Here is a 21,083-nt window from a genome sequence, read left to right as displayed (position 1 = left end):
TGCACCAATGGAAGTTGGATTCAGTGTCAAAAAATGCTGTGTCACGTGCCATTAAACAGGATCCACCAACAGAAAGATTTAACTATTGCAACATTAGATTCTCCAATAGATAACTTATCAACCATACCTGGGAGAGCATCTTTAAAGCAACCTTCAACAAGGATTCCACTAGCAGTGGGTACTAATCAAAGCAAACAGGATTCTTGGATTTCTGAGGAGCAACCTTTGGGATTGCAATGAAAATTACAATGAAAGAATGAAAGTATCAGTTATCACTTTATCAAACATTTGTTTGTACAACCTTAGTGTATGCAATTTGTGTATAAAGCCTTATGGTAAGAGATGTAAATAAAATAGAAGTAATTCAAATAAATCCTAAATGACTACATGAATCAGTGTGCAATATACACCCAATATCATTTCCTGGATCAAAAAATTGGAATGGGAATCACTACATCAAAGGAGGGAGGAAAATAAACTATCACTTCTACAAAATGGACTCGAGGGAACTGACATAATCTTGTACTTTGGTACTGTCTGACAATGACAAACCACAAGGTCCATAAAAACTACAAATCACACAACACCAGGTTCTGATGAACAGCTTATGCCCGAAATGCTTATTCTCCTGTTAATCGGATGCTGCCTGACCTGCTGTGTTTTTCCAGCACCAAGTACCTGACAAAGGAGCAGTGCTCTGAAAACTTGCTCTTTCAAATAAACCTGTTGAACTATAACCTGGTGTTGTACGATTTTTAACTTTGTCCACCTCAGTCCAACACCGACTCCTCCAAATCATAAAAACTATAAATGTCATTACTTTCTGATACTGTGTAGCAACAACCTTCCCAAGGACATTGCTAGATGGACAGTGATTATTTTCTTCAGCAGCTTGTCCCAATCACTGGAAATTTTTAAGGCTCATCATGAGATTAATTCCATTTAAACTTTCATTATCAGGACTGCAACCTCAGCAGATCACCCCTAGTGTATCTCATGCCACCATATAAATATTACCAGAATGCACTCAAAATACAGGCCTTAATGTGTGATGCTGTCACAACTAAAGCAGAAGAAGCCCATTAATTGTATCAAATTTAAAGAAAGCTAAGTCCTGCACTTGATTTGATTATTTTCCCTTACAATGTTGTGGCTTTGCTGTCTGTATGTTGTTCTCTTCAGCAGGGAGATATCCATGCCAGTTTTACTGACTTAGATCAGGACCCTATAGTCATTGTAACAAGGTGAGCTTGGTGGACATCATAGAATGAGCTCCTTGATTGAGGCTGTTAATTTGGTCCAATCAGGGAGCCTTGGCAGATAAGAACGGGAATGTTCCCCAGGTATCCCTGGAGAAGGAGCATGCGATGTCTACCAACACTCTCAAGGTTTTCAGGGAGAGGTGGGTGCCGCAGGGAGTGGAAAGTTTTATTTCCCTCTCCAATTCTATTTTGATTTAATCCCTGCCCTCCCCATCACTGTTTGATCATGCGGTCCTCTGAGAAGGGCACTGCTTGTCACTGGCCACTCTGTTGTTTCCTTTCTTCCTGGTGGTGGGAGTTAAATAAAGATTTACGCATTTGTTGTTCTTCACTGCGTCCTACACCTGCACACACACGACATAGGTGCTGGGGAAAAATAAGCACTACTGCTGTTAGGCGGTAATGTGGGGGAATATTTAAAAAAAAGAAAAAATAGAGAAAGTAAAGAAGAAAACAACAGGTGTGTCAGACATCTGCCCACCCCCAAAAAAAAACGAACAGGTGTGTTCCCCAGCTCTCCTTGGAGGAGGAACATGTGATGTGTACCAACACCCTCGAGGTTTTCAGGGAGAGGTGGGAATTGCAGAGTGAAGTTTGCCCTTTAATGAGGAGGGCGCTGCTTGTCTCTGGCCACTCCGGTGTTACCTTTCTTCCTGATGGTGGAAAATGAATAAAGATTGATACACCTGTTGTCTTTCACTGTGTCTCACAACTACACACACACAGCATGGATGCTGGGGAAAATATAAGCACTACCGCTGTCAGGCAGTAGTGTGGGGAATAGAAAAAATTTAAAAAGAACAGGAGTGTCAGATATCCTATTCAATCTTAGTGCTGGCTTTGACAGAGCTAGATCAGTGTCAAGGACTCTCCAAGTATAAATAAAGCTTGATTTGGTGATGGGATACTGGCCTCAGTGGATTTCGTTCTGACCCGTGTTTAAATATGTCCATCTCTGAGTTAGATTGTTTATTGATCACCTGAGAAAAGAAATATCAATGGTGGATGAGACAGAACTGGAGGATTTTCAGAATGCGTTGTATAAAAGTTGCTTGAGAAGTGCACAAATATTTTTAATCTAAGGAGGATTATGTTGCCCTGGATGTTATCACCTCAGAATTTGTGTTCTATCTAATTATGTATCTCAAGATGATTTTATTGTTGATATACATTGCGTCACTGTTTTTAGGCATCTAATTATCAATAACCCCAGAGCCTAGTCACATTATCTTGTGATCACATTTATGAAAACAAGGTCTGAATGTTCAAATAAGGAATTTGTTCTATGACTCTATGAATAAAATTTAAATAATGATTTTTGAAGGGCCAGAATTACGTTAACAGATTCAAGACGTCTTGCTAAGTGGTTCCTTAATATGCACTTGGTCTCCTGAATTTAGAGAGTCAAATGTAGTGGAGTAAATGTGCAAATATTTCACACTGGAATATCCATGTCCCTGGGGAAGAATCATCAAATGCCAATTGAAAGTGAGGACAAGGCAACTTTATTGCGAAAAGAATAAAGGAAAATAAGACAAATAACATTTGACAGGTGCAGCAGTGACACTCTTCCATAAATATCGGAAAGCCTCACCTGAGCACAAATATCATTATCAGAAGAGCTGGTGCAAGATTGGAACTCAACAGGAGGGTTGGAAACAGGATGGAGAAATTTGGAAGATTTAATGGAGCCTGTTCAGGGCCTGAATCTGATTCAGGGGAGTTAGTTTTACAGCATATTACCAGAAGTGGAGAAAGAGCCCAGGAATTGAAGAGAAGAACCGAGTCATGGTTAGGAAGAAATGTAGGTAAAAACAATGACTGCAGATGCTGAAAATCAAATACTGGATTAGTGGTGCTGGAAGAGCACAGCAGTTCAGGCAGCATCCAACGAGCAGCGAAATCAACGTTTCGGGCAAAAGCCCTTCATCAGGAATAAAGGCAGTGAGCCTGAAGCATGGAGAGATAAGCTAGAGGAGGGTGGGGGTGGGGAGAGAGTAGCATAGAGTACAATGGGTGAGTGGGGGAGGAGATGAAGGTGATAGGTCAAGGAGGAGAGGGTGGAGTGAATAGGTGGAAAAGAAGATAGGCAGGTCGGACAAGTCAAGGAGTTAGTAACTGAGCTGCAAGTTTGAAACTAGGATGAGGTGGGGGAAGGGGAAATGAGGAAGCTGTTGAAGTCTACATTGATGCCCTGGGGTTGAAGTGTTCCGAGGCGGAAGATGAGGCGTTCTTCCTCCAGTCGTCTGGTGGTGAGGGAGCGGCGGTGAAGGAGGCCCAGGACCTCCATGTCCTCGGCAGAGTGGGAGGGGGAGTTGAAATGTTGGGCCACGGGGCGGTTTGGTTGATTGGTGCGGGTGTCTCAGAGATGTTCCCTAAAGCGCTCTGCTAGGAGGCGCCCAGTCTCCCCAATGTAGAGGAGACCACATCGGGAGCAACGGATACAATAAATGATATTGGTGGATGTGCAGGTGAAACTTTGGATGTGGAAGGCTCCTTTAGGGCCTTGGATAGAGGTGAGGGAGGAGGTGTGGGCACAGGTTTTACAGTTCCTGCGGTGGCAGGGGAAAGTGCCAGAATGGGAGGGTGGGTCGTAGGGGGGTGTGGACCTGACCAGGTAGTAACGGAGGGAACGGTCTTTGCGGAAGGCGGAAAGGGGTGGGGAGGGAAATATATCCCTGGTGGTGGGGTCTTTTTGGAGGTGGCGGAAATGCCGACGGATGATTTGGTTGATGCGAAGGTTGGTAGGGTGGAAGGTGAGCACCAGGGGCGTTCTGTCCTTGTTACGGTTGGAGGGGTGGGGTCTGAGGGCGGAGGTGCGGGATATGGACGAGATGCGTTGGAGGGCATCTTTAACCACGTGGGAAGGGAAATTGCGGTCTCTAAAGAAGGAGGCCATCTGGTGTGTCCTATGGTGGAACTTGTCCTCCTGGGAGCAGATACGGCGGAGGCGGAGAAATTGGGAATACGGGATGGCATTTTTGCAAGAGATAGGGTGGGAAGAGGTGTAATCCAGGTAGCTATGGGAGTTAGTGGGTTTGTAAAAAATGTCAGTGTCAAGTCGGTCGTCACTAATGGAGATGGAGAGGTCCAGGAAGGGGAGCGAGGTGTCAGAGATAGTCCAGGTAAATTTAAGGTCAGGGTGGAATGTGTTGGTGAAGTTGATGAATTGCTCAACCTCCTCACGGGAGCATGAGGTGGCGCCAATGCAGTCATCAATGTAGCGGAGGAAGAGGTGGGGAGTGGTGCCAGTGTAATTACGGAAGATCAACTGTTCTACATAGCCAACAAAGAGACAGGCATAGCTGGGGCCCATACGTGTGCCCATGGCTACACCTTTGGTCTGGAGGAAGTGGGAGGATTCAAAGGAGAAATTGTTAAGGGTGAGGACCAGTTCGGCCAAACGAATGAGAGTGTCAGTGGAAGGGTACTGTTGGGGACGTCTGGAGAGGAAAAAACGGAGGGCTTGGAGGCCCTGGTCATGGCGAATGGAGGTGTAGAGGGATTGGATATCCATGGTGAAGATAAGGCGTTGGGGGCCAGGGAAACGGAAGTCTTGGAGGAGGTGGAGGGCATGGGTGGTGTGTTAGAGACTGAACGTGCTCTGAAAGATGCTGACTGGGACCTCTCAAGTGACCCAAAGCATTGCCTATGTGATAATTGTGCGTAAAGTTTAAACTTCTAATGGGCCACTGCCTGGTGTCTGGAACCTGTTAAATATGATAATCAGTCTGAAAGGGTTAACGTGGAGACTGCATTAGACTCGTCCCAATCTCATTATGCCATACAGACCAGGGTCGGGTTAAGGCAGACAGTAGGGAGGGTGGACCTAAAGCTACAGATCTCCTCACTATCTTAATGACAATGTCTAATTGTCATACAATGAACCACACCTAGAACAGGCAAAAGCTTCTAGTAAAGATTAATCAGTGGTTGATCCTCCACCACTGCAGATCAGTTTGGAGTTTAGATTGAGTCAAAGGAAAGAGGATTGGTGGCAGCAACCTTCAATTCACAAAAGCACAGCAATCAACATTGAGGGTTTCTGACTTATCTAGCTCAATAGTTAGCCAGGAAATGTTAGCAGAATTAAAATCTGCCCTAACTTATGGCTTACTGTGAAATTGACATCCGCCAATCACACATGTTGACCATCCGTTTGCTGACATCGACCCCACCCTCCTGACCCCAGTCACCTGACCTGACATCAACATCCTCCGCTGATGCTTGACAGCCCATCCTGACATGAGCTCTTCAAACTTTCTGACCCATCTGGTACCCTACCACACACCCACCTAGCTGTCACCTACTCCCACCAACTACCTTCCCTGTCAAAGTGACTTTGGGAGCTTTAAATTGTACTTTCTTACTTGATCACAGCAATTAATGAAGTAAAAAGAGGACATGGTTTCTGTGTAACCTACTTTGATGCTGTCTGTTTGATTCTCTATGCTATGTCTGTTTGGGATGAATTTTGCATCCAGGGTCTGACCAAAATAATACAAGATTCAGGCCATGGTCATCATAGAATTAGAGGAAACGGATAGAAAGGGGAATCAGGTAGAAAGATGGGAAGTATTCTGCATATTCTCCTAAAATACCTAACCACACTTGAACCACCTAACCCATGCAAGTTGTTGTCATGGCAACTTTTCCATGAGGAAAATGTAGGCAGTTAAGAGAAGCCTTCAGGAGGATGGGTGGCACAGTCGTTCAGTGGTTAGCACTGCTGCATCACAGTGCCAGAGAGCTGGGTTCGATTCCACCCTCAGGCGACTGTGTGGAGTTTGCAATTATCCCTGTGTCTGCATGGGTCCCCTCTGGGTGCTCTGGCTTCCCCCCACAGTCCAAAGATGTTCCGGTTGGGTCAAATAGCCATGCTAAGTTGCCCATTGTGTCCAGGGATGTGCAGGCTATGTGGATTAGCCATGGATAGAGCAGGGAATTGGATCTGTGTGAGCTGCTTTTGGACAGTTGTAGTGGACTCAACGGACCAAACTGCTTCCACACTGTAGGGATTTTAGGAAAAGGAAAAACTCAGTTTGAAAACTTAATAGGATGGCACTGGAAGGAGATGTGCAAGTTTCACATTCAACGTGTAGGCCTTGGATGTGATTCTGGTTGTGGAGGTGTTGATAGGATTGTGCACACATGTTTGGTAGGAGAAAGTGAGGACTGCAGATGCTGGAGATCAGAGCTGAAAAATGTGTTGCTGGAAAAGTGCAGCAGGTCAGGCAGCATCCAAGGAGCAGGAGAATCGACGTTTCGGGCATAAGCCTTTCTTCATTCCTGAAGATGGGCTTATGCCTGAAACGTCGATTCTCCTGCTCCTTGGATGCTGCCTGACCTGCTGCGCTTTTCAAGCAACACATTTTTCAGCACACATGTTTGATAGCAGACAATGAGAGTTGGCAAGCCTGAAACTCTCAAAATAGAAGATAGCATTGACTGAGTGAGATGGAGAACAGACAAGTGGGAAAATGATAAAGTAATTGGAACAGCAGCAAACTGAAAGAACAGACCTGTTTGTGAATCTGAAGGAAATGGCTGAGCCTCACACAAATCTTCCATGTTGTTTATAGAAGAGTGAAGGTTTGGAGACAAATTCACTTCTATTTGTGCAAATCTTTCCAGAATCTTCAAAAGAACTGTAGCACAGACAAATTACAATCCTGGTTTGAAATCTCGGTAATGAGTAAGCATAGAATATGCCAGGAGATGACTCAATGATACTGGAGACAGTGCAGAACTGAGTTCTCTTGTACCTCCTCCCAATCAGTCACACAAGTCATTTCCATCCAATCAGTACAGATTGCTGCCAGGGAAACCAGCTGGATCTTTTTGAGTTTGGGAGCAAAGCAGTTTTGGAGCATCTTGATGTGTTATAAATCTTAAAAACAGTTTTATTGATGTTTCCCATGTGTGCTGTACAGGCAGATCCTGGGAACACCTTAAACTGTCAATCAAGAGAGATTCAAAGCATTCAAGAAATATCTGTGAACATCAAGGGAGATTTTGTGATTTAAGCATGAAATTACACTGGATAACATTATTGCAGGAATACTTAATGCATTTCTATTAAATTTCTTTCTTCATTATTTTTGGAGAGGAACACACGATTTCTTCCAAGCATTTTAAATGTCTCTGTTAAAAGAGTGGCCAAGAGACTTTGAAACAGAGCCATTTCAGCATCATATGATAATATTGCACAATGTAATTTGCAGGCTTAGATCCTGAAACTTTTGGTCTATTTGCTCAGAGATATTTTGGGCTCAAAGCTGATCTCTCTCTCCCGGCATTGAAAAGATGATTAAGTAAAGCTTCTCTACTAGGCATAATGGCATTCCGTTCTTTGTGTCACAGGAATAGAAGAGCTCTCCTGGATCTTTAACACAGACCGACAAGGAAAGCTGAAACAAAAAGGAAAGCCATGCGGCAGTCAGGCAATTAGAGGAATAGGATGGAAAGGTGAGTTAGCTATGCTTCATGTTAAGACCAAGAGACAATGACACAGAAAGGTACGATCAAAATGGAAGAGCAACAAAGTTGGACACACAGAAACAAAAACAGAATAACACAAAGTACCAGGACATGTGGTAGACAGGAACAAGAAGGAGAGTGAGACAAAGGGAATGCTTCTCATCCCAAAATATAAGAGCTGAACAAGCATATTAACTTTTAAAGTTGAACTGGCCCAAATTTGAGACTTCCAAAGACTTGCATTGCATATTCAAAGTCAATCCCTAGCCCAAATGGATCTGTCATTGACAGCTTGTTGGTGATGAAGTGGAAAATGGTGTCCAGTTTAAAATCTTAAAATGCTTCCAAAGCCTAATGCTAACCATAAATTTTCTCTGTGAAATGGTCAGAGCACCTGGCTGCAAATGGCTGTTGGATTGAATATGGTCTGTCTCCAGGGAACAAAGAAAGTAATGGAAGATGGTGACACACTTATATAGGATATTAGGAAACAAAATGCAATCGGGAAATGATATGTTATTCCTGAACAGGCTGTGGAGTGACTTGATAGAGTTCTCTAAAATGATGTGTTTGGATGGAGTAGATATGCAGGGCTGGAATGTACGTTCCCTTGGAGTAGGTTGTTAGGTGGATGGGAAATGTACGATTGTTCGCAGTGCCATGGTTCCTGTGCATACCCACCTATCTATATTCTAATGACTATATGACATGCCTGGAGAGAAGTGCCGTGAAGCTGTTTGACACCCTTAAATGGCCAATTAAGTTTTCCCTCAAGAGGCAGAGGCTGCACCAAGTATGAAGCTTTCATTATTTGGGTTGGTGACAAACAAATTGAGGGTATCCTTCACAGGCTCCTTATACCCATTAGAGGCCTCACCCATGAGGTCTTCAGTACTCCAATATCACTCCTACATCCCCACACTCCCACTCCCCAATCTGACATCCTTGGCTCCCTCAGCCATACCACAAGGTCATACTGGCCTGACCCAGGCAGTAACAGTCCCTATTAGCTTAGTGTATAGCTCTTTATGATGATCTTTGTTGGGGACTGGGTGTAGGATTAACAGTGGCCACCAGTCCAAGCGGCAGTGCTGGAATCAGAGGGCTGCTGACTATTTAATTTTATGACAACTCTCAGAGGTAGGCCTTACTCCCTACGTGGAGGTAGAGGCCCTCCTCGTGTCAGACAATGGTACATGAACTTCTAATTAGTGCAGAGCAAGTGGCTGGATTGAGGGAGGTGTCCCTGGCCCAATGTAAATTCTAGCTGAAAAGTAAAATTGAAGGCCATCTATATGAGACAGTGACCAATAAATCCGATTGGCAACATGGACTGAACATCTTTCCTCAGAGTGGTAAGAATGTATAGTTCACCATCACCAGGAGGGATGATATGAACAGTTCAGATGCTTTCAGGAGAAATTAGATGGAGAAAGGAATTGAATTTTTTGCTGCTAGATTTAGATGAGGAAGGATTGGAAGAGGCTGGAGTGGAAGGTTTGTGACAACCTGGATTAACTGAGTGGATTGGTCTGCTTCTGTGTTGTTCTGTATATGTACTTCAATGTAGAAATCCCCCAAAAGGATTGTTACTTACTTTAGCCCCATTATAATGGCAGTTGCTGCTCTGATAGCCTTTCCAAGCTTTTGTGAAACTACAGCACTGTTAGCTTCTTTCCCTCAGTTAAAGATAAATTAAAACCTTCGGCAGCCTGCATCAGATTATGCTTTTTTAATCTTCTTCTGATAGAGATTCCATTTCCCCTAGAACCCTTATAAACCTGTAAACAGCATGAGAAAATACTGCAATTCACACATACGATCCCAACCTTCCTCAACTTCTTGTCTGCATTACTCATTTGACCTCCCCTATGTCCACTTCCAGCCCCATCTCATGTGCTGCTCCCAGAACAACATGTCATTCAGTAGGTATCCACTGAAGGGCCAGCATCCCTTGTGCTCATAACAGATTTGAAAGGCCAGTGTGCACCTGGCATGGCCTCTCGTGGCAATGTCATGGCACAACAGCCACCAAGCCACATTGCCAATGATGCATAGCTGGCATGGCTGACTCTCCTTGGTATATTCAACCCTATTCTCTCACCCTAATTGCTGTTTAATCACCAGAACTCACATGTTACTTCTCTTTAGCTACATCCTGTTTAGCCAACCTCTCTAGGTTGCTATTATCCTGCCCCCAGTGCTCACTGTGGACCTGCAACTTGACATTGTCCAGTTGGGGAACATCACATACAGGCTAGCAATCGACGATTTCAAACATGAGCGTTTACTGACTGCCAACAAGCGGGAACACCATCAAAAGCAAGACAAGCTGTAGTTCACCCCCACAATACTGACCAAATACTATGACCAACGACTAAGTTACTGTCTATGATTGTCTGCTGCACCTAGCTCATGTCTGTTGGAATCAGGTGTCAATGAGCTCCTGTAAGTCAAGTGGTGTCAGATGCAGCTGAGCTCTGTCATGGATTAGACAGCATTCTCCTCCCCACTGTCCTTGTCCACCTTGGAAGACTCGGAAGGTGGTGGTCACTGCCACTAACTAGAGTACCATGCCCTGCAAAGTTTTTCTGTATACTCCACATCCTGCAGGCAGTAGATTGATGTCTATGTGCCACATTATCAGGATGTTCTCCACACTTTCTAGACAGATCCTTACTGACAAACATGACATGCAGCCTGTCTATGTATCTGTGTAAAAGAGCAGCTCAACTTGGCAGTACTCAGAGCCTTTGTCTCTGGTTGAAATGCCAATATACTTACTGGCATGGCACGGCATGGCACGGCATGGCAGGTAAGGGAAGGAAGATATGATACAAACCTGCAGATAGGCACTAAGTGAGCAAGCACTAAGAGAACAAGCCTGAGATGAAGCCTGGTCTAATCTTTGAATTGTATCCAGGATGATGTGCACAAAGTGTCCCTGCTTCAGCCTTTCAATACTAACTGCTGGTGCACTCTGCAATGCAACTCTCTGCTTTTTAAATGGACTACAAGTGATCAGTGCATGCAATGATGGTCATGAGAGGTTGGCAAATGTTGGATGCCAGTTTATGTTGACAAGGAGTGTGTGCAGCTGGTGCCCTCGGTGGATCCTGCCCTGAAATGCTGTTGGATCCTATGTAACACGGAGGACCTTTGGAGTTAGTGGTGAACTGAATTCACCAGGTATCCCCTCTGATATAAACTGTGGGGTTTATTTATGTAATTTTTAATGATATTTGGAATGACTTTAGGTCTAGTCTTTGAGTTAGTATCTGTATCTGAAGTTAATAGTTCACCTGTAGATATTTCTTTTTAAAAATAATTTTTGAAGCTGGCTCTCAAGTCAATAATGGACTTTTGTTTAATTTGGATTGTTTGCATGGTGGATAGTGGACCTCAAATGTTTGTTTGAATGTTCGGTAATCTGTTTTTTTTTAAGCTTAAGGGCAATGACAGTAACTGGGAGATCTTTAGTTTCAATTTTAACTTGGAGTAGTGTGTTAGTTCAAGGGAGACCTTGGAACGTGGTGGCTATATACAGCAGTGCTTCTGAGAAGGGAATGATAGGTTTTAATATATAAGGCTACCTTAGAGTGAAAGTTAGTGTTAGTCCCAGACCTGAAGTGTTGGGATGAAAACCCAGAAGTAGCTCTTTCAACTAAGAGCAATGAAGTTCAAATATATGATAGCTCCAGAAAGAAGCTATCACAGATCCAGTTTAACGATTTAAGTGCTGAATGACTTAAATCTCCAGAGGGGTTTGATTTAGCACACCGTTTTAACTATTATGTGAGTGATTTTTTTTGTGAACTGTGGTGTTTTGCATGTTATACAAAGTAGTTTGTTTATTTCCAATTTATAAAGGAATGTTTTGGGTTAGTAGAATTGTACTTATACTGTGTGTTTAAAATCTTTGAAAATGTGCTATAAGTAGGTAGTTTGCATTTTCCTATTTTATCTTCATTTCTTTTGTAATAAACTTTCATTTTGCTGCTAAAGCAAAATCTGCAGCAGTGAGAGCCAACATTGTTAAAAACAAAACAAATAAAATTATAGGAGCAAATTACTGCAGATGCTGGAATCTGCACAGAAAACAACAAAAACTGGAGATCACAGCAGGTCAGACAGCATCCACGGAGAGACAGGAAGCTAACCTTTCGAGTCTAGATGACACTTCATCAATAATAACATCAGCTGGGATCGTAATATGCATCCTCAATTTCTAGCTTGTTTGGCACCTTTGGTAAGATAGGAAGCAGAATATTAATAAGGTGTGTTGGATCATTAACAAGACATTTAACAAGCAATAATCCCTTTTAATTGGCAATTCACAGCTGCCTTATGAGAAACTCACCACATTGCTTGTTTAAGGATAGAGCAAGATGCTCCCAACTTCTAGATAGCCCTCACCAGTCTTCACGGATGATTCTGACGCAAAACCCACCGAAGGCCTTTGGTCAAACCACTCAAATTCCATTAGAGGTTCAGAAATTCTCTCTGTGTTATCTCCAGTCAAACTGCTCGAAGAACTCACAATGCTCACCAGTTCAGAACATAAAATGAAATTCCAGGTCCCATACACATCAATGATTTCTGATTTGCATGTTAAAGGATAGCAAACCATCTGAAGTAAGCAAGTCATTTGTCTCTGAGATTACCACAAGGGAATTTCCTTCTCAACTCTCTCCTCATACCTGAAACATGGCAACCCTTAGGTTAAACCACCACCAGATGTCTCTCTTTCTCTCTCTACAGGGAGAGCACCGACTTTACCTTACCACAGCTAGATTTTCGTTAAAGTGCAATAGGCAGAATGTGACTGTTCGTGGGGTGTTTGGTCTACTAATGCCAAGTTGAGATCATTGTAGATCCTTTACCATCAATTTTAGCAAGATAAATTTATCCCCTTGCTGTGTCGTTCTGAAAGGTTCCTGATCAATCTCTAATCAATCAGTAAAAGCAAATTACTCCAGATGCTGGAGATCTGAAATAATAACAGAAAGTGCTGGTGAACCTCAGCAGGTCGAGCAGCAGCTGTGAGAGAGAAAGTTATTCTTCTAAGTATGATATGAATCTCCTTCATATCTGGAGAAGAGGCATACCAGATTTGAAGCATAAATTCTGTTTTTCTCTCCATAGATGCTACCAGATGTGATGAAATACTCCAGCACTTTCTCTTTTTATTTCTTATCAATCAGTGTTTGACAATGATTGAATAAACACTGAAGATTGGAGGTTGGTTGTTACTGGAAGCTAAACATCTGCTAGGGCTTACAATGCTTTTAAACCTTAATGTATTTATTAGTTTTAATTCATTGTTGGATTATAGCATATCCCATGGATTGTTCAGAATAAGAGGTATTCTAAAAATAGGACAGATAATGCTATGATGATTATTATTCATTTATATGTCTAGGCTGTGAAAATTTTTAAATGAATAATGATTTTATAGTACAACATATGTAAATCAACAAAGTGCACACAGCTCACATAATTATCTGGGTTTAGAATGTTTGCACAGCATTTATACTGACCTTAATTCCAGTGCAGAAGCTGAAGAGCAGACTCTTTCAGTTCATGCACCAACTCAAGAAGCAATGGACCAACATAACAACAGATGGGTTGCAATATTTGACTTGTACAAAATAACTGATCTCTGGCAGGCTGTGGAGGAAGTGCATTTTCTTCAGTTTCAAAAACAGGCAAACCACTTTCCTTCTCAACCATTCTGTGTATTTTTTCCCTTTTTATAGAAATATTCCTACTGTCCTCTGTTTTGCTTTCTCAGTGCACAGATTGCAGTAAAGTTTATTTTAAGTGTTCGAGCACATGGTTTTACCAAGGATGCACACCCCTCTGATGTGGCATGAGGAATGGTGAGAAAAGTGGGTAAATATAACGGGGAATGAAAACAGCCAGATTCTTGACATGAGGAGAAATTTTCTCAAACTTCCCCTTAAGAATGAAATGATGACTTCTGCAGAATCTCACAACTTAGCAGTGACTACCTTACTTCCACTTTTTACATTACATTAAATCCTCAACTTGCTTTATGTCTGTGCCACTTCCAACTTTCCTCCAGATGTGACAAATTCCCAGCCTGTAAGTCAGAGCGAGTACCTGGTGGCTACAGTGTGGGACGCAGTTACTGGGTTGCAGTATCAGAAGGGATAGATAGCTGAATAACTCAGCCTCTCTAGACACACGTTCCCTCAAAAAAGGTGTCCAATATCCTGGTGGAAGAACAAAGGTTGGCTCGGGCCATGGAAGGTTGAACATCATGAAACTCAGTTCCAAAACACTTCAACTGCATTTGAACAAGTTTTGCCCAGAGGTTCAGAAATTCTCTTCTACTTATTGATGTGGCCAGGATTATCCCACATATTGGGCTTCAGGCTATTACAATGGAATTGAACCTGAATCTTTTTGGTATAGAACTGCACAATAACTGGTGTCGTGATAATGGTTCACAGTCTCAAATTTCAATGGGTGGCATAGGAAATCTGTCAGAATGTGCAGTGGCATGGAGGGGGTGGGGGTGAATAAGGTGGGCCAGTGAGGATGATGTTTAAGGATTATTTAAACGTTGTAGGAAGCAGGGCTGCTGTATTAGGGAACCAAGGTAAGCCTTATAACTGATACACCTCCTCATGCACAATCTTTAGGCACACCATTGCATCTCACAAGATATACTGTGAACCTAAACAATCAAGAAACCAAAAATTCCAAGAAAGCCACACGTGGGTCTGGTGTGCATTTTTGAAAGTGCAAAAATGCAACAATTTGGCTCTATTGAGACCATTGGAAAGTCCAGCAAACATTACGTCTTAAGGCTGTCAGAAAGGTTTTACACATTACTTGATGAACAGAATGACATCAAGTGGCATCATCCATTTCATGGGACTGTGCATGTTCACTTACAAGTTAAAATTGACTATACCTCATCAGTTGTCCATTTCCTACAAGACATGGGAACAATGACATCGAATTTCAAGTGAGATTGATGTTTTGTGCCAAATACTGTTTGTCAAATATCAGAACATTCAAGGATATGGAACAAGTGCAGGAGACTGAGATTAGTGTACCTCTAGTAGTAGTTAATGTCGGTGCTTGCTGCACTGTACAACTCTATGACTCAATGCCTGGTAGGCTTGGATCCTCAGTTGGTGTGATTTAAAATTCTAGCAAACAGAAAGTATTTCTTACATGGTTAGTGGCTGTTTATAATGGTCAATGTAGAGTTGAAATGATCCATTGATAGATTGGGGAGATTTCAGAAAGTGACAACAATGCTCATGCAATAATTCTTAAGATTGAAACAGTTCAGGTGTAACTTTTTGTGTTGCTTACAAAAGTGACCCCACCTTTTTTTGTTTAGTGCTTTTCTAGCTTTAGTTACTTCAGTTTATATGCTGAAGGAGAATGCAACCAGGTTTGGGAAGCAGACTTCTGCCCGCCCAAAATTTCTTGTGAGTTAATAAAGGAAGACTCTAAATGCAATATACCTAAATGCATTGTAAAGACCTAATTAGATTAGATTACTTACAGTGTGGAAACAGGCCCTTCGGCCCAACAAGTCCACACTGACCCGCCGAAGCGCAACCCACCCCTACATTTACCCCTTCACCTAGCACTACGGGCAATTTAGCATGGCCAATTCACCTATTTTTGGACTGTGGGAGGAAACCGGAGCACCCGGAGGAAACCCACGCAGACACGGGGAGAATGTGCAAACTCCACACAGTCAGTCGCCTGAGGTAGGAATTAATATTAAGTTTTGATTATAAATACCAAAATGCTTTAATTGTTTCGTAACATTAGACCAAGTATACGGTCTCTGAATCTTAGAGAATGAATGATAACACAAGATAGATGTGAAGATCCAAAAGAAGTCCCTACATGGGAATTGCCCGGAAAGTTTCAATTTCTGAAGAACAATTCCTCTGCTTCCAGCGGCACTGTGCAGAAATTTCTAAACTCTGAGTGAGATTCAGAGATTTTGGACAACTCCAACATACTTAACTGACTAGTTACCCAGAAGATATTAAACAGAAAAATTTCATAACTCCTAGCTAGCTCCCAATCTGATGATGAGTGCCATTCCTTGAAGTTCCTCTGGTTAATCATTGAGAGGGTGAATCTCCTTTCTCTCCCAGGTCTGTGTCACAGTCTATCTTTGTTGAGCCATAGAGTCATAGAGATGTACAGCACAGAAACAGACCCTTCAGTCCAACGTGACAATGCCGACCAGATATCCTAAATAAATTTGGGTGGCACGGTGACTCAGTGGTTAGCACTGCTACCTCACAGCACCAGGGACCCAGGTTTGATTCCACAATCAGGTGACTGACTGTGTGGAGTTTGCACATTCTCCCCGTGTCTGCGTGGGTTTCCTCTGGATGCTCCGGTTACCTCCCACAGTCCAAAGATGTGCAGGTCAGGTGAATTGGCCATGCTAAATTGCCCATAGTGTTCATGGATTGTAGGTTATATGCACTAGTCAATGTAGAGTAAATGGGTAGGGGAATGGATCTGGGTGGGTTACTCTTCGGAGGGCCGGTGTGGTCTTGTTGGGCTGAAAAGCCTATTTCCACACTGTAGGAATTCTATGATTCTAAATGTAGTCCCATTTGTCAGCATTTGGCCCATATCCCTCTAAACCCTTCCTGTTCATGTACCCATCCAGATGCCTTTTAAATGTTGTAGTTGTACCAACCTTCACCACTTCTTCTGGCAGCTCATTCCATACACACACCACTCTCTGTGTGAAAAAGATTCCCTTTAGATCCTTCTTAAATTTTTCTCCTGTCTCCTTAAAGTATGCCCTCTAGTTCTGAACTCCCCCACCCCGGGGAAATAACCCTGTCTATTTACCCTATCCATGATCATCATGATTTTATAAACCTCTATAAGGTCTCCCCTCAGCCTCTGATGGACCAAGGAAAATAGCCCCAGCCTATTCAGCCTCTCCCTGTAGCTCAAATCCTCCAGCCCCAGCAATATTCTTGTAAATCTTTTCTGAACTCTTTCAAGTTTCACAACATCCTTCCTATAGCAAAAGACCAGAATTGTATGCAGTATTCCAAAAGTGGCCAAACCAATGTCCTGTCCACCCACAACATGACATCCCAACTCCTGTACTCAATGCACTGACGAATAAAGGCACTTACACTGAATATCATTATCTCCATCCTATCTACCTGTGACTCCACTTTCAAGGCACTATGAACCTGCACTCCAAGGTCCCTTTGTTCAGCAACACTCCCCAGTACCTTCCCATTGAGTGTATAAGTCCTGCCCTGATCTGCCTTTCCAAACTGCAGCACTTCACGTTTATCTTATTTAAACTCCATCTGCCACTCCTCAGCCCCTTGGGCCATCTATTCAAGATCCCGATTTACTCTGAGGTAACCTTCTTCACTGTCCACTATACCTCCAATTTTGGGTGTCATCTGCAAAATTACTGACCATACCTCCTATGTTCGCATCCAAATCATTTTATACAAATGACAAAAAGCAGTGGACCCAGCTCTGATCCTTGTGGCACACTGCTGGTCACAGGCCTTCAGTCTGAAAAGCAACCCTCTACCATCACCTTCTGTTTTTTACCTTTGAGCCAGTTCTGTATCCAAATGGCTAGTTTTCCCTGTATTCCATGTGATCTAACCTTGCTAACCAGTCTCCCATGGGGAACCTTATTGAATGCCTTACTGAAGTTCATATAGATCATGTCCACCGCTCTGCCCTCATCAATCCTCTTTGTTACTTCTTCAAAAAACTCAATCAAGTTTGTGAGACATGATTTCCCATGCACAAAGCCATGTTGATTATCCCAGTCAGTCCTTGCCTTTCTAAATACGTGTAAATCCTGTCCCTCAGGATTGTCTCCAACAATTTGTCCACTACCAATGTCAGGCTCACCGGTCTGTAGTTCCTTGGATTTTCCTTACCATCTTTCTTAAACAGTGGCACCACAGTAGCCAACCTCCAGTCTTCCGGCACCTCACCTGTGACTATCGATGATGCAAATATCTCAGCAAGGGACCCAGCAATTACTTCCCTAACTTCCCACCTAGGGTACATCTGATCATGTCCTGGGGATTTATCCACCTTTTATGCGTTCTATGCTGTCCAGCACTTACTCCTCTCTAATATGGACATTTATCAAGATGTTGCTATTTATTTCCCCCATGTTCTGTATTTTCCAAATTATTCTCCCAGTGTTCAGTTCTGGTCACCTCATTAGAGGAAGGATGTGAAAGCTTTAGAAAGGGTGATTTACCAGGATGCTGTCTGGACTGGAGAGCCTGTCTTGTGAAGAAAGGTTGTGAAGCTAAGCTTTTCTCATTGGAGCGAAGAATGGTGAGAGGCAACGTGATAGAAGTGTACAAGATGATGAGAGGCATAAATAGAGTGAAATATCAGAGACTTTTTCCCAGGGCAGAAATGGCTGTCACAAGGGGGCATAATTTTAAGGTGACTGGAGGAAGATTTAGGGGAGATGTCAGAGGTTGGTTCTTTACACAGAGAGCAGTCGGTGTGAGGATTGCACTGCCGGTGGTGGTAGTAGAGTCAGAGACATTAGGTACATTTAAGTGACTCTTGTATAGGCACAGGGATAATAAAACAAAGGGTATGTAGGTTAGCTTGATCTTTGAGTAGGATAAAAGTTTGGCACAACATCAAGGGCCATAGGGCCTGTACTATGCTATGCTGTTCTATGTTCTATGTTTAAAACTGGCTGATCCCAATTGTATAGGCATTCAGGGAAGAACGATTGTAACATTCAGATGAATATATCTCAAATGCCTGATATAAGTCACTCAGCTTTCTGCAGATCAGCATTACTTTCTCCATGCCACATATGTTATTTAAGATCCTACGACACACGCAGAGCACTGCCTGTGCTTCTATAATCAGGCCTACCTCACAATCTATACACTTAACTCTCAACTAAATAAGGTGGAGGAGAAGTTGAAGTAATTTTCTTATCTTTCGCTTGTATGGATTAGTCAATAAACAGAATATTTATCACTAGACCACTGCGGATTATTGATTGTCCCAGAGGCAAAGAAATATCTGTTAATATTCCATGTATTGATCCAAAATTCTCTCAGCCTTTCTAGTTTCAATAACAGACTTGAAGGAAACTTTGATTGGAAAGTACAAGTCTTCTTAAGGTTATCCGACTTGAAGCATATTCTCCTGGGGAAAATCTTTGTAGTTTCTCATCAACAGCTTTCATTATAAGAAAAGAATGCTTTGGGGATCCTCTGATCAATGTACAACAGAACCAGTCTCTCACAGCACTGTAAATGAAAACTGGGCACTACTCGTCTCTCCCACGTTCTTCTCTTTATTACTGAGGGGCCACTACTGTTACACTAGTCATACTGGCTTATAATTTAATTGAGTAGTTATTGTTTGCTATCCAATACATGATGAATAGAATTGGGTCAGTGGGGAAGCACTTTGGGGCCAGTGACCATAATTCTATTAGTTTTAAAATAGTGATGGGAAAGGATAGACATGATCCAAAAGTTGAAGTTCTAAATTGGTGGAAGGCTAATTTTGACAGTTTTAGGCAAGAACTTTCTGGGGACAGATGTTTGCAGGCAAAGGGACAGATGGAAAATGAAAAGCCTTCAAAAATGAGATAATGAGAGTCCAGGGATAGTATTTTCCTGTTTGGATGAAGGGTAAGACTGGTAGATGTAGGGAATGTTGGATGAGTAGAGAAATTGAGGTTTTGGTCAAGAAAAGAAGGAAGCATATTTCAGGTATAGACAGCCGGGATCAAATGGATCTCTAGAAGAGTTTAAGGGCAGTAGGGGTATACTTAAGAGAAAAATCAGGAGGGCAAAAAGAGGACACGAGATAGCTTTGGCAAATCAGGTTAAGGAGAATCCAAAGGAATTTGCAAATACATTAAAGACAAAAGGGTAACTAAGGAGAGAGTAGAGCCCCTTAAACATCATACTGGATTAGTGGTGCTGGAAGAGCACAGCAGTTCAGGCAGCATCCAACGAGCAGCGAAATCGACGTTTCGGGCAAAAGCCCTTCATCAGGAATCAGCAAGGCAGCCTTTGTGTGGAACCACAGGAGAACCACAATACTCCAAGATGGTCCAACCAGGGCTCTAAAAGTTTTATCATGGCATCTTGCAATCTTCAACCCAATCATGTTGTCCATCATATTATATCAAGTGGTCATTAATAATCTCCACAAGGTTGATTTTGTTGGGGAGGAAATTGAATTTTACATCGCCATAGTTAGGGGGAAAGGAAAATTTGCATTTCTATTCTGTCTTTCTTGACCTCAGAAGAAATGCAGGAGATTAAACTCGGACTAAACCAGATTAGAAAAAGAGAGAAAGACTGAATGTTATCACTTAAGGATGCAGAAACATAGGAATCAATACTACTATGCAGTTAAGGGGGGAATGCCTGAGATGTTTGTGTTTGGAGGTGCAGTTAAATTAAGTTGCTAATGAGCTTGATGTATCCAGGAGTGTAAACTTTGACCCTTGATCTGATTGTATTTCTGTGGGTAGTCCATATTGAGAAGTAAATTCTGAGTAACTCTTTACAATTCTTTTAGCTGTGATACAGCGTAATGGAATGGCCTCTTGGAAATCTATTAGACATGTCCTTTATGGTCAACAAGTAGTGATTCCCACTTTTTGTTTTGGGTAAGGGTCCAACACAATCAATTAAGACTGTTGTAAATGTTCCTCAAATGTGGGAATGGACATTAAGGGTGCTAGTTTTATCACTGCCTGAGGTTTTCCAGTTATCTGACAGGTATGACATGTCCAGCCAAAGTCAACCACATCTGAAGCAGTCTAGGCCAATAAAAATGTTTTTGTAATTTTGGCTTGAGTTTCCTAAATGACCTCCTTCTGGCAATTCATATGTTACTTGCAACACCTCCTTTCTATAACTCACCAGAAAGTTATGGAAAAAGTTATGGAGGACTCAGCAGCGGTTATTCAAACATACAGAACAATTAATATAGCAGAGAGTATGGAAAGGCTCAGGAACCAGACCAAAGGCACAGCAGATAATGGCACAACTGTGAGAAGGGAGGTAGTCAACACAGGACTGAGAGCATTGTACTTAAATACACAAGAAATTAGATAAATGAGCTTGTAGCGCAGATTGAAATTGACAGGCAGAGGATGCAGGGTTGCCTTGTTAGTAAGAAGTCAAATTAAATCAATGGCTAGAAGTGATATAGAGTCACAAGGCATAGAATCAGTGTGGGTGGAGTTGAGGACCCACAAAGAAAAGAGACTCTGATAGGAGTTATGTAGAGGCCTCCTAGCAGTGGTCA

At 42.4% G+C, this 21,083-nt stretch overlaps 1 long non-coding RNA gene across 2 annotated transcripts in view; it reads left to right on the top strand.

Annotated features, from left to right (window-relative positions):
- LOC140487715 (uncharacterized) overlaps window positions 1–21,083 on the top strand; it is a 329,098-nt gene that overhangs the window by 112,682 nt on the left and 195,333 nt on the right. For both annotated transcript variants that reach the window (XR_011962885.1, XR_011962884.1), the window contains exon 3: window positions 7,626–7,730. This is a non-coding gene — a long non-coding RNA (uncharacterized lncRNA). The remainder of the gene's footprint in view (window positions 1–7,625; window positions 7,731–21,083) is intronic.

The sequence above is a fragment of the Chiloscyllium punctatum genome, chromosome 17, assembly GCF_047496795.1.
Source record: "Chiloscyllium punctatum isolate Juve2018m chromosome 17, sChiPun1.3, whole genome shotgun sequence".
NCBI lineage: Eukaryota > Metazoa > Chordata > Chondrichthyes > Orectolobiformes > Hemiscylliidae > Chiloscyllium > Chiloscyllium punctatum.
Note: the sequence above shows the minus strand (reverse complement) of the source record. Positions and strands in the feature narration are given on the sequence as shown.